Source organism: Chinchilla lanigera, unplaced genomic scaffold, assembly GCF_000276665.1.
Source record: "Chinchilla lanigera isolate Chin_1 unplaced genomic scaffold, ChiLan1.0 scaffold00022, whole genome shotgun sequence".
NCBI classification, from domain to species: Eukaryota; Metazoa; Chordata; class Mammalia; order Rodentia; family Chinchillidae; genus Chinchilla; species Chinchilla lanigera.
Genome location: NW_004955423.1, coordinates 3395541 through 3408040, shown reverse-complemented (window position 1 = coordinate 3408040; position 12500 = coordinate 3395541). Strand labels below are relative to the sequence as shown.

At 39.8% G+C, this 12500-nt stretch overlaps 1 long non-coding RNA gene across 3 annotated transcripts in view; it reads right to left on the bottom strand.

Annotated features, from left to right (window-relative positions):
* Positions 1 to 12500, bottom strand: part of LOC102004943 — a 21003-nt gene that overhangs the window by 8001 nt on the left and 502 nt on the right. For 2 of the 3 annotated variants that reach the window (XR_001234034.1, XR_001234036.1), the window contains exons 2-3: positions 2608 to 2726; positions 1532 to 1590 (exon numbers count right to left, since the gene is read on the bottom strand). This is a non-coding gene — a long non-coding RNA (uncharacterized LOC102004943). The remainder of the gene's footprint in view (positions 1 to 1531; positions 1591 to 2607; positions 2727 to 12500) is intronic. The other variant, XR_001234035.1, reaches the window with a different exon arrangement.

The window sequence follows — 12500 nt, the reverse complement described above, 5'->3', positions numbered from 1 at the left end:
GTTAAACAGGACCCCCAGGCACAGAGTGTAAAAAGGTCCCAACCATAGAGTGACAGCCTTATTCTTCTAGTCAAAGAAAAAAACAAACATCAGAGATTTACCTCTTGGAAACAAGTCAGTGAGGATCTTTTTATAACTTGCTTTCATTTTATGGAAACAAAAAACATTCAACAAAAATGGGTGTCAATTTTAAATACATAGAAACCGGAAAACTCGCTCTTTGAAACTGTGTGTAAATCATCTTTTGTACACAACATATGCTAGAATTTCCTTGTTGCATGCAAATCACTGAAGACCTGCAATGTATCACAACGCAATGTGGAAAAATGTGTGACTTCTCTTTCTTTCAGTCTTAATTACAATACTATAATAAAGCTGTGATAAGGTCAAGCAAAGTGGTCATCTGCTTATAAATTGATGCCCACCTATGTGCAACCCAGCCTATAAGATTGTTTCTAAAATTCGGGGGAAATTAAAAAAAAAAACTTTCTACAATGTCCTGCCTATCTTTTTCATAAATTATAATCTTTCCATAGTGACTTACCCGTCTTTTTAATTTCTAGGCCCCAGTGAAGCTTGAGAATCCCCAAGCTTCACTGGGGCCTGGAAATTAACTCAGCTTAGGTCTAAGACACTAATTGGGACTTTCTGCTTGGGCCCTTGCCAGTAGACCTCATTTCTCACTTTGAAACTAACATCCACACATTCTTAATATACCTGTTACAGTAAAAGCAGCAGATGTTTGGGGACAGAGAAGAATTCTGTAGAACATAGATCAGGAAGGGATCTACCAAAAAAGATACTGCTTTTTTCCCCCACTATCCCAAGGAAAAAAAGAAACCAATAACAATACAAATCAGCTACAAACTAGGTCTGTTCTCAATGTTTATAAAAAATTTCCTCAATTCCTGATTTGTAGGGAACACAGGTCCACCAAGTTCATGTCTAGTTTTTGGAGAGCATGAAGGCTGGGACACTGATGAGATTTCGGTGTTCTACAACCCATGATTCTCTCGTGGTTCTGGAAACAAAATGAAATTAGATTCCTGCTCAAGCAGTCACTGCTTCTGAAAACCTCTGGAGCTGGGATCCTGAAGGAAAAGCCTCCAAATTTCACCAAGATGGCTCCACAGAACTGAAAGAGAGTGTATCTGAAAAAAGGGCTTCTGGTACCATTTGTGGACAGTCAGTGCCAGGGTGTATGGAAGAGGGGGATGTAGTTATCTTGCCTGATTGCTGCTGGGACTGTAACCTACACAGGTGGAATTCTATCACTAAGAGCATTCATTTCCTGGGAGTTCTCCAGCAGGTCCCAAAACCTCTCTCCCTAGGCTCTGGAATTTCACCTAAAGCTGGGAACTCTGCCCAACCTCAGAATGTCCCTTTTCTGTGGGAGAAGAGAAGTTTCCAGCAAAGGAAGTTGACTTTTATTTTAAAGTATGTGGAAAACCTCTCTTTCATTGAAGGTCCTGAAGAGAAAGTCAATGGGGTGTCATTTCCCTGCTTTAGAACATACCATCCATCAACTTACCGAGGGTGTTGCAGTGGGGCAGCAAAAGACCAGGTAAAGTAAGGGACAGGAAATTGGACCTTACAAGAGAAGTAAAACAAACAAGTATCAGTCTAGTCCTCTTTTCCTCCTCTGCTTCTCTCCCTCCGGCAACTCTAACAATAAGCCACCAGGGTCTCCTAGAAGAATCTGACTTTCTGCTCTTAAACGGCCCTTTTCCAAGGAGGAACAAGGTCTGTTTCCTGATGTGGGGCCTCAGATGCTTTGTTATTGCAACTTAAATTTTGTCATTGCTTCTTTTCAAAGATTATTTGAAATGAATTGTTTCTTTTGTTTACTATCCAACAAACGACCTCTGCTAATCTTATATTTTATCTCCCTAACATATGGAAAAGCTATTTATTCTAGCCAATCACAATAAAGTAAAGAAAACCCCATTTTATGGAAAGGTATATATCACTAGTCTGTTGATCATTAAAGATATGATTACCAGTGAAAACCCTCTGAAGGTGGCACATTTATTCTTCCAGGAACAGATGGGGACACGCATTTTCCTTGCAAATACTTTTGAAATTGCTCTACTGGTAGCAGTATAAAAATGATATACAGATGCCAGGGCCTGCATGGCCAGGATGAGTATGCCAGATTTACACAGTAAAGCCTTCACATGCAGGCTGTCAGTTTTGATTGATCTCTACTATACCTCAGGAACTTGTTGACTAGGTAGGGAAACAGTGCAAATAATTCACTGCAGCAAGTCAGATAATTCACACAACCAATCGGTCTGCTTCACTTTCTGGTTGTGACATACGAGCTTTCTCTACAAAGACGCATCATTTTCCAGCTTGAGCAACATTCAATGTCAGGGAAGAAAGGTATTAAAGCCACACAAAAGGAGTTGGACTATTGCAGGATGAGAAGTTGTTTTGGTAATGGGGGCCAGATCCTGCTCTACTCTAAGTCCTACCAGGGCGTTCAGGCCCAATTGTCATTATCATATTGATTAAAAAAAAGTTCATCATAGTACAATTTTAGGTTTAACGCCAACAGATCGGGAAAGAGCAAAGAATTATCCCACAAAAGCACAACATTCTTACCGCAGGGACGTTTCCCTGTTCCAGTTCATTGATGGAGTTGATTAAGTTTAAATGAAGCAGACACTGGATAAAAGTAAGGGTATTGACCACTGGGCACTGCGATCCGTGCTTGAAAGGACCTGATACATGCAGAAAAGCAAGATTTGCTAAATGCTCTAATCTTCAATCAAATCTTACATCAATACAGACAAAGTTTGGTAATGAGAGATTCAATGAAGCATGCGGGAGAAAGAATTAATCCTCTTGGTCTAAACTGGCTTCAACTTTGAAGCTTGCTCCGAAGGAAAGACAGTTATCTAAATGCTAAATAAGAAACTTATTGTACTTTTCATGGCATGCTAATCTTTTGTCTATTTCATCTCTATTATGTGTATGCTCATAGACTGCAGTTGTCATGGTGATTATATCTAGCCATGCTCAGGGATGGTGAGAAGCCAGGAGTCAAGGTGGAAAAGACCCCTACACAATCCATAGTATATATACACACACACACACACACACTCATGCACATGCACACACGCACAGACACACACACACTGAACGGGAACAAGGAGACAGACACAAGACCCCTTTCAGGCTCTTCCTGCCAGGACCTGAGAAGGCCTTCCTGTTCTTCAGCATGGTAGTGGTGGGAAGGTGTTAAGCATCCTTCCTACTTGGACACCATCTCCCCACATTTTCCCAGCTTTTAGTTCAGAGACTCCTTCTTCCCTTCACAGAGCCCCCTCCTGCCCAGGACTGCAACAAGCTGGTAGGAGTTCAAGGCGGAAGAGGGAACTGACTGGAAAGGAAACAGAAAGAAGTACAGGCTCCAACACTAGTGGACTGGTTCTGCATGGCTGTGCCCAGGAGTGTGAAGTTAAGTCATCTGCTCCTGACTACCAGGGGGGTTTGAATTCCAAAGGAGCAGCCCACTCACTGCAGCCCTGGTGGGAGGTGGAAGCTACAGGGTCACCCTCAGCCTTGGCAACCAAAGGTGACCCTGGGCCCTTTATGTGTTTTACAAAAGTTGCCAAATTAAGACAGGATTATAACTGCTCTGAGTCCTTGTCAGGGCTGAAAGGTTGGGAGCCTCAAATATGCCCCGGCAGTGTTGATGAAAAGCTTAAAAAGTAATAACAGGGAGAAAAGAGCGAGGAAAGTAACATGCATAACTCTTATTAAAGAGAAGAGCCACGGAGAGGTTGTGAACTTGAATCACTGTTTGAACTTTAATTTGTTCATTAACAGGATTTGCCCCTCACTGTGAATGTTATTACTTCCTTTTGCCGCTCAGCAACAACTCTGGGCATAATGAAAGAGTCTGGCAAAAAGTTAAATGTCTAGTAATTAATTCATTTAATTGAAAAAAGGGAGAAGAGAAAAAGAGAGGTCCCACTGTAAGAACAGAAGGCAGAGGCTGGAAAAGGAGCAAGGCTGAAATCTGCTTGGAGGCCCTTTCCAAGGCCAGCCACCCATGGAAGACAAGAGGCTGGCCTCTGATGAAGTCCCTTCAGCCCCATGAAATTAATGCTGGCAGCCCCCTGAAAATCCTCTTTCCAATGCTACCTGGTCCAAATCCCCTGCCCAGGGTTTTACCCAGTGACTACTTTGGATGATCTATTATGATGGCAGAGATGTCAGAAATCCAAAACAACATATATTCATAAAATATTTCATTAAAAACCAGGAGTCCTTTGTTCTCTTCTCTTCCTTCCCTTGAATTGAGCCTCTTTGGCAGTTTTCCCTTTCCAAGGGAGAATGTTAAAGGGGAAGTCAGGAACTGGACATAATCTGCATCTGTGCATCTCAATCAGCCTTAAAGATCACGTTTTCTTTCCTCTCCATCCCAGGGAACATTTTAAATAAACTCAGGAGATGAAAAATGAACACATCATGCTCCTTGCCCTTGCTCAGAAGTGGCAGGACTAAACCAGTTTACTTTGTCTCTAACCTCAGAGTCTACTTTTTCCTTTGTCACTAGGTCCTTCTATGTTTGTCAACCACTGCATCCAATACTGTTTCATATGCATCCTCCTGTGAGAAGACCAATGTACATTCAGATACCTCAAAGCTATTAGCATGATACTGACTGTTGCAGCCCTTTGCCTACAGTAAAGTTCAGGAAATGATCAGTCAAGTTATTCCTTACTATTTAATATTTAAGGCCTACCACAGTCATAATTTTCTAATGTTTTTAAAATCAGTGTCAATATAATCAATATGATTTTCTTTAGAAGTACAATTTTCTACTATGTACTATCCCATTACAAAACTATGGTCAGAAAAAAAGAGAGATGCTGAAAGAGTATGAGACAATATAAATAAATTCCACAGAATTTGAAGCAATTTAGTAAGTTTGTGTCTTCTCGTTGTTCTGGGTTTTTTTTTATGGGGGTGGGTTCAATTCAGGGCCTTTGCACTGAGTTAAATCCCCAGCCCTTTTTATTTTTTGAGATAGTGTCTAAATTGCCTAAATTGGCCTCAAACTTGTAATCCTCCTGCCTCAGCCTCCCAAGTAGCTAGTGTTCACCATCATACCTGACAGGTTAATTAAATCACTTCTCAAAACCAGAGAAAAGACAGAATGCTATCCAAATTACACTACCACCAAATAAAGTCATCAAAATTGCTTGGCTAGTTCCCCATTTACCTCAGTGCTTCTTGTTATGAAAACCCTAACCTCAAATTCTATACAATTATAAATGATCTGTACAGGTATATTCCTAAAAAATAAGGGTAGACATACTCAATTAGAATTAACAGAAAGGGGACAGGGGCTTTTTTAAAAGGGCTATTTTATTAGCTGAAGCAAGTTATAGGGCTATTTAGCATCAAAGTTACTTCCCACCTTTATAGTCCCTGGATACTGAGTGAGCTCAATTTTCCAAAGTTATGGTTCTATCCTACTTTTGTTCTGGTCAACTGACACTAAATATTAAGTCTACAAACAAAAACAAAACAAACAAAAAAGCTCCCTTCACACTGAGCTCTAAGCTGTAAAGCAGCTTAAGGAGATGAGGTCTAGTAACCCTGCCACTATCCTAATCTAGACCTTGATCACCTTACATATGCACCAGTGAGTTTCTTCCCTCCTCCAACACAGCCTTCAGAGTGCCCTGAGATTAACTATCCTAAACTCCTACTTTACTCCAAAGTCTTTATAGTTCTTATTATCTGTAACAGCCCAGGTCCTTAAATTGGCCTCAGGCCTCCTCCCCACTCTGCCCATAGGAACTAACTGCCCTTTCTGGTTTGTTTTCTACTTGCCTACAGCAAGTAACACAATTCTTTAGACAGACAGCTCTCTCATTGTCCTCTGAAAACATAATATGAATTATTTTTATTTTACTGAAGGTGCCAGGCATCATGAAACAATCTTTCATTTAATCCCTTCAACTTAACTTGATGGGCACAACCCATACCATTATTAATATGGTAGATGTCAATTTTAAGTCATTAAGGTACTTGTCCACCATAGATCTCACAGCCAGCTAAGATTCTCAAGATTAATAGTCTGGTTCAAACGCCAGCATGCTTTCCAATCTGGCCTTATCCCAGACCTGCTGTTTTGTGTGTTTTGATCACTCCTCCCCCTTGCCATCTAAGATGCCTTCTCAATTACATTCTACATATCTGAATTCCACCTAGCCTGCAAATCAAGAAAAAAATGCCTACCTCTGTACTGAAACTTTTTGCCATCAACCTAGTCCTCAGCTAAATGCTGAACTCCTCATCTACAGCACTCACTAGGCACTATCATTTTCTGCTCTGTATTGTCAATTTTCTTTTATTAAAAAAATTTTTATTTTAAAGAAAAAGAAAAAACACAATAAACACATAAACATAAAAGCAAAATTCCAAAATAATATGATAGGAGGGTAACAATGGTCAACACATTGCCACATTGCGTATTGTTATCTTTAAATTAGTTACTCAGAGTATGAGATAGCAGCATTTAATTATCCAGACAATATTAGCACAAACCTATCTTTTCAGTGGACTGAGAGAAATCAGCAGCCTACCTATCTTAACTATTTTTATATATATACATATTTTTTTCCTTTGCTTTTCCATTCTTTCTTTTTCCTCATCCCCCTAAACCAGTTTCTCTTTCCTTTTGTTCCCATTCAATTTTCTTTTTATTTGATCACTTCCAACCAGAATGTAAGCTCCTTGAAGATGGGAATTTGCTGTATATTTCTTTATATTCTCTCTTACTCTTCAGAGCCTAATAATATAGTCCCTATTTGTTAAACACTTATGCACAACAATCCTTACAAGTAGATATTGCTATTGGCTCTCCGCCTGCCTTTGAGGAAGGGTCTTGCTCTGTATACCAGGCTGGCCTTGAATTCACTATATAGCCCAATATCAATCCTCTTGCCTCAGTCTTACAAGCCCTAGGAATATAGGCATGGCCTCCACACCTGGTACTGTCGCCATTTTGCAGATAAAGAAACTGAGGCTCAGGGAGATCAAGAAATTTGGGCACATAATGTCAGAATCAAACACCATTTTTCCTTAGACACTACACTGTACTCACATTACATTGTATCTCACACACTGTGAATTAATGAAATATCGTTATGTGGAGCATACTGAACAAATCTCCTGAGAATACCCATCTGTTATGGCTTGTATCTAGATGTCTCCCTAAAGTCTCATGTGGTCATACATGGGGTTTTTCGGAGGTGGTATATGATGCTGAGATTAAGGGTGCCCTACCCTGGTTGTCAGTGCTACCTGCCCAAAGGGTGGGTACCCTGGATGGAATATAATGGACAGAAAGAAGGCTGCTGCTGCTTTTCTATTTCACTGCCTTCTGTCTGCCATGAACTGTTTCCCCTCTGTGATGCTTCTCTGCCATGCCACCTTGCCTTGGAGCCAGCTGACTATGGACTGAAACCTCTATGAACTGTAAACTGAAATAATTCTTTTCTCTTTTAACTTTGGGTGTCAGGTATTTTGTCTCAACAACAAGAAAAGTAAGGTATCATCTAACCATTACCTCAGAGAAGAAGCACTGCTTTTATTCTTCTGTAGACTGGAAAGTCAAGAGAAGGATAGGTATATACCATCACACAATGTACCACTTTTTGGAGCTACCTTTCTAGGAGCCATACTCTCCCCTCTATATTGGTGGAAGCTAGTGTCCTCTCCTCTCCATATTTGTACTGATATTTCTAGAAAATAGAGGGCGTAAATTACCCTTCCCGCAGAATCTTTGGCATCTTTTAAATACAGTACACAGGAAAAAGTAGGATAAAATGAAAGATACAAATATTAATTTTTTAAATGGCCTTCAAGGATTGGGAGAGGGGCTTGCTGTCTCTGCAACAGAAATGGATTGTCGCTGTAAGAAGAATAACAATTGTAAAAGGTTTTGTTTAAATGTTCATAGCTGACCAACTAAGCCAATATGTGGAATTCAAGTCAGCTTCTTGTTCTCCTCTAAGTCATGAATGTGGCAATATGCTTTAATGAAATTGCTAAGAAAAGAAGATTGAGAGTATGAGAGTCAAGAATTAAGAAGTGCGGCCAGTTTTCTCCAAAGGAGATTATCCCTTCAGTTCCAGGGATGCAGATCTGGGTTTAATAGTACTGAAGAAGCTACCAGGTTTCTTTACATGCAGCAAGTCTTTAGGGGGAAAAAAATCCTCTTGATATGGCAATAAAGTGCTTCTTATGAACCAGAAAGGAGGAATAATGACTATAATGTACTACTCCTATGTCTCTGTATCCATACTAAACCTATTTTCCCAGTTTCCCAGGTGTATTTCCATAGTCATTTATATCTTGGTTTAAATATCTAGACAATTCAATGGCTACAACCTTTAACATACAAAACCTGCATTGCAGTACACAAAACCCTGCACATGCACAGCACTCAACAAACCAAGTCCTCTGTTCACCTCACCTCAGACTAAGCTCAAACTACTCTATATAGTACATCTAACAGGCACCATCTATGAGGAAAACTAAAATGTGCCTCAAGTTACATAACTGGTACATGCCAAACCTAGTCCAAACTCTTGGTTCAGGACGCCTTCTACCACAACACTTTACAATTTTTAGGGCAACAGTCTACTTGCTCTATATTCTGGAGTTACATGCAAGTCTTGTAAATCTAAAGCCAGAAACTTCTCTATCTGAAAGAGATAGGATTCAAGATATAACCACCTGAGTTACATAATATGACCACCAGATTTCTTTCACAACTACCTGAGCCACACTATCGGCTCCTTTGCCACATTTTTGAAGCTATAAGCATTACATACAATATTTAGTATTTAAGATCAAATTTTAAAATATTTGGATGACTTAAGTCTACAGAAGATGGACAGGTGTAATTGTCAGGCTACCTCAAAAGGAAGGCTAAAATCTCTGTCAACTGTTTCCCCACAATTGTCATTATTTATGGAGGGTATCTGGCCTTCCTTTTATTACTAACAGAAGCTGTTTTGTCTACCTAATGGACAGAGTACAGAGTTTTTCCTCAGAAAACATAGAGAATTGAGTCTGCTATCTTGTGCACTGACCTTTTTCTTAGGTATACAACCCTAGCCTGCAGGTCCCAGCAGGGCCCTTCACCTAATTTCTGGGCAATAACCATGTTCATCAAAGCAGACAGAACTAAAAGTTCCAGGACTTATAGGTGGCTAAAATAAGTATACTCTTTTTGTCGTAACTCAAACTTGGCTATTCTCCACATATGATCTAACTTTGGGGTGAAAGAAGGGAATTACTTGTTTTTAGACCACTGGGCTGTTTCTTTATCTGCTGACTATCCCTTGAACAGCATCAGCATTTATAATATCTCATTTAAGTGTTAAAGCTTTTCCTTCATTATCCTCTGGCCTTGATCACTACTGATCATCATGATCTGGATTCCTGCCAATCACTAATGATCCCATGTGCTCTGTCTAATACTAAAGATATGGACCTGAACCTTTAGGAAAATTCCTACTCAGCTCATCATATCTTCTCTGCTTTTCTTAGTTCTCCATATAGTTTCAGTTGGAGTTGAATTTGAATTATTTCCTTAAGTTTTAGATTTTTTTCTGGTGGTTTTGGAAAGTGATTTTAAAACCTTTCCTCTAATGAATTCAACTAAGCCAATGACTTACCTCACTCCTCCTTAATTCTCTTTCCTTTGGTATCTTTTTAACACCCTCCTATATTTTGGTGCTGCCTATCCTAAGAGTTTAAATTTCTAAGTTAAGAGCTTCATGATTCTGTATTTTGTACAGTAGGTGGCATATTACTAACTTACAACAGTACAAAGGAATTCTACTTCATATGTACTTTGAGGTCTTCATTCACATTCAACTATTGAAAAGTACATTTAAACGTTTTTGCTCACAGATTAGACCTTCCTTGTAGTCCAAGGATGGCTGAGCTCTTTGTTTTTGATTTCTCTTTTGAAACAGGGTCTTGCTATGTAGTTTAGGCTGACCTTGAACTTCCAGTGATCCTCCTGCCTCAGCCTCCCAAATGCTGAGATTACAGTCTTGCACCACCAGGCTGGGGGGCTGAGTTCTTTTTAATGGTGGAATACCTTGCTCACAATATAGAATACAAGTTAAGTTCGACTTCTTAGCTGAGTATAATTTTCTATTTCAAGGAATGTAAGCACTGATTTAGTGGAGTTACATAAGGCAATCCTAATTTTAGCCATGACAGCTTGAATTTTCCCACCAATTTCCGTATTTTAAAACTTAAGAGCTTTGGGCTGGGGATTTAGCTCAGCGGCAAGTGCCTGCCCAGCAAACGCGAGGTCGTGAGTTCGATTTCCAGTGGAAAAAAAAAATAGCTTTTAAAATCATACCAGAACTGTAAACTCCCATAAAATCCAGAATCTACAAACCAAATTCTTAATAATACAACTTTCTGAAGTGACATATCTGTATAGTACACACCGAGGTACGACATATGCACATGACTGTTAAATTAGCAATTCACTGACAAAGAGATTTTTAAATTCTGAACAAGCACTTTTCTTAAATGGAGCTTCCACTGTCCAAACTATGCTAGTATAATGACTTTAGAACTAGTTTTTAAAAAGCCATGTAATTCTCTTTTAGCTTGTTCTGATCTCAAATTATATTACCCTGACTTGATCACCCACCTCCTTCTTCAGGGTAATGACAGACTGGATAGGAAGATGACTTGCCACTTCTAAGTCTTTAAACCAGATGTGCTGAGGGTATTGAAAGTAGTGCTTAAGGAAGAGTTCTGAAAGAGGCTTGAGTAATAGCATTAAAGTGACAGCCTTCCAAAACTACTAGTTGGATGAGAACACCTCAAAATATATGTCTAAGTTCTAGCATAGTTATTAAAACACAGACATTACTTTATAGTCATATTTTGGTTATACAGTTTCAAGTCCCACAGCACACAATATTAGGGTTAGTGATAAAATTATTGCTAACAACTTGGCTTTCATTACTGTACTTGCAAAATCTTATATTCATTAGGTACGTCTTACAGATTTCACACAAAGTGTTTTGACTCCAGGCTTTAAGGCACTTTCAAAATAACTGAAGCACAGCATAGCTCCATCAATCATGTAAGTCCTTTAAACTTTGTTTTAAAAAGTTTTCAGGAGAAAAAAATGGCACTATCAATAAGGCACAAGTCCGGGAAAACTTTGATTCCTAATTTATTTCCTTGGCTTACCACTTGAAGGCACTAAATACAATTTTTCACTTGTAAAATAAATGGTTACAGTTATTAACTCTTTCCTAATAATGTTCCTTGAGCTTTCTGTAGCCAGGAGAAAATACGTATATTTTAGTCACAGGTTCACAATTCTTTGTGAAATGCCTAAAGGTATCAGTGGCAAAGTGGAGTGAAATATGTATAATAACCTGTGAATAAATACTTATTAAATAGGTAAATAGAGAAAAAGAAAAACATCTTGAGTCAATATATAGAGAGTTCATTGTAAAACTATACAGTATTTCGTCGTGTAAGTACAGCTTCTGACTACTATATAATGTCAAGGACAAAGCATTTCCTTAGGTTTGGAACTGACTTTGGATTTGACTTTTCCAATTATCCCACTTTTATAAAATGTTTGGCCTTATAAACAAAACTCTCTCACTTACCATACACTATTTAGTAGGCAAGTAACAATTCCGTTCCTCAGTTTATATGTTAGAATAGGAATAAGAGAAAATCCTCCTCCTTCCTATGGGGGTTTTGCGAGTACACTGATAAAGACCTACAAAATGATAAATGTTACTACCTCCTTCAGCATTTTGAAAGATGTCAACCAAACACAAAATATTTTTAGTGTGTGAATTAAAACGCTTCTTGCTGATGGCCTCAGATGTTTCCACGGAAGATAGTGTGTCAAGACCTGCTTTATGTATTATCTGTCCTTCCAGCATGCGCTCACATCACACTTCATAATAGCTTAGTATAATGATCGCTGTCAAAATCGCCTGCATGGAACACCCCTGCCCTGGATTGACATAACATATTAGCGTGACAGAAGACTAAAAAACTAAGGACACATGCGAAGGCCGGCTTTGAGCACAGCGGATGGAGGGGCATGCTATGCAGGAGCCGAAGGGCCTCCGTTCTTCTTTTGCTTTGATTTCCCCAGATAGTGAAGACTGCCTGGGGCTCCGGGGTGGGATGGGGCTCCCTAGCGAGCGCCCCAGGACCAGAGTAGGACTATGTTTTTCAAGTTTGAACCCATCCAGGAATAAACAGGCCCTCGGTTCTCCTCTCCGTCCCCACGACCGCCACACAATGGCACACACTTGTGCAGGAAGCTGAAATCCAGGCGAGGGCAGGGCGGGCTGGGTCGCGACCCCGCCACCTCTTGGGCTCAGCGAAACGCTCCGGGCTCAGGGGCGCCAAGTGCCCACACGCCCGCGCCCGGGGGCCCGCAGCGCCGC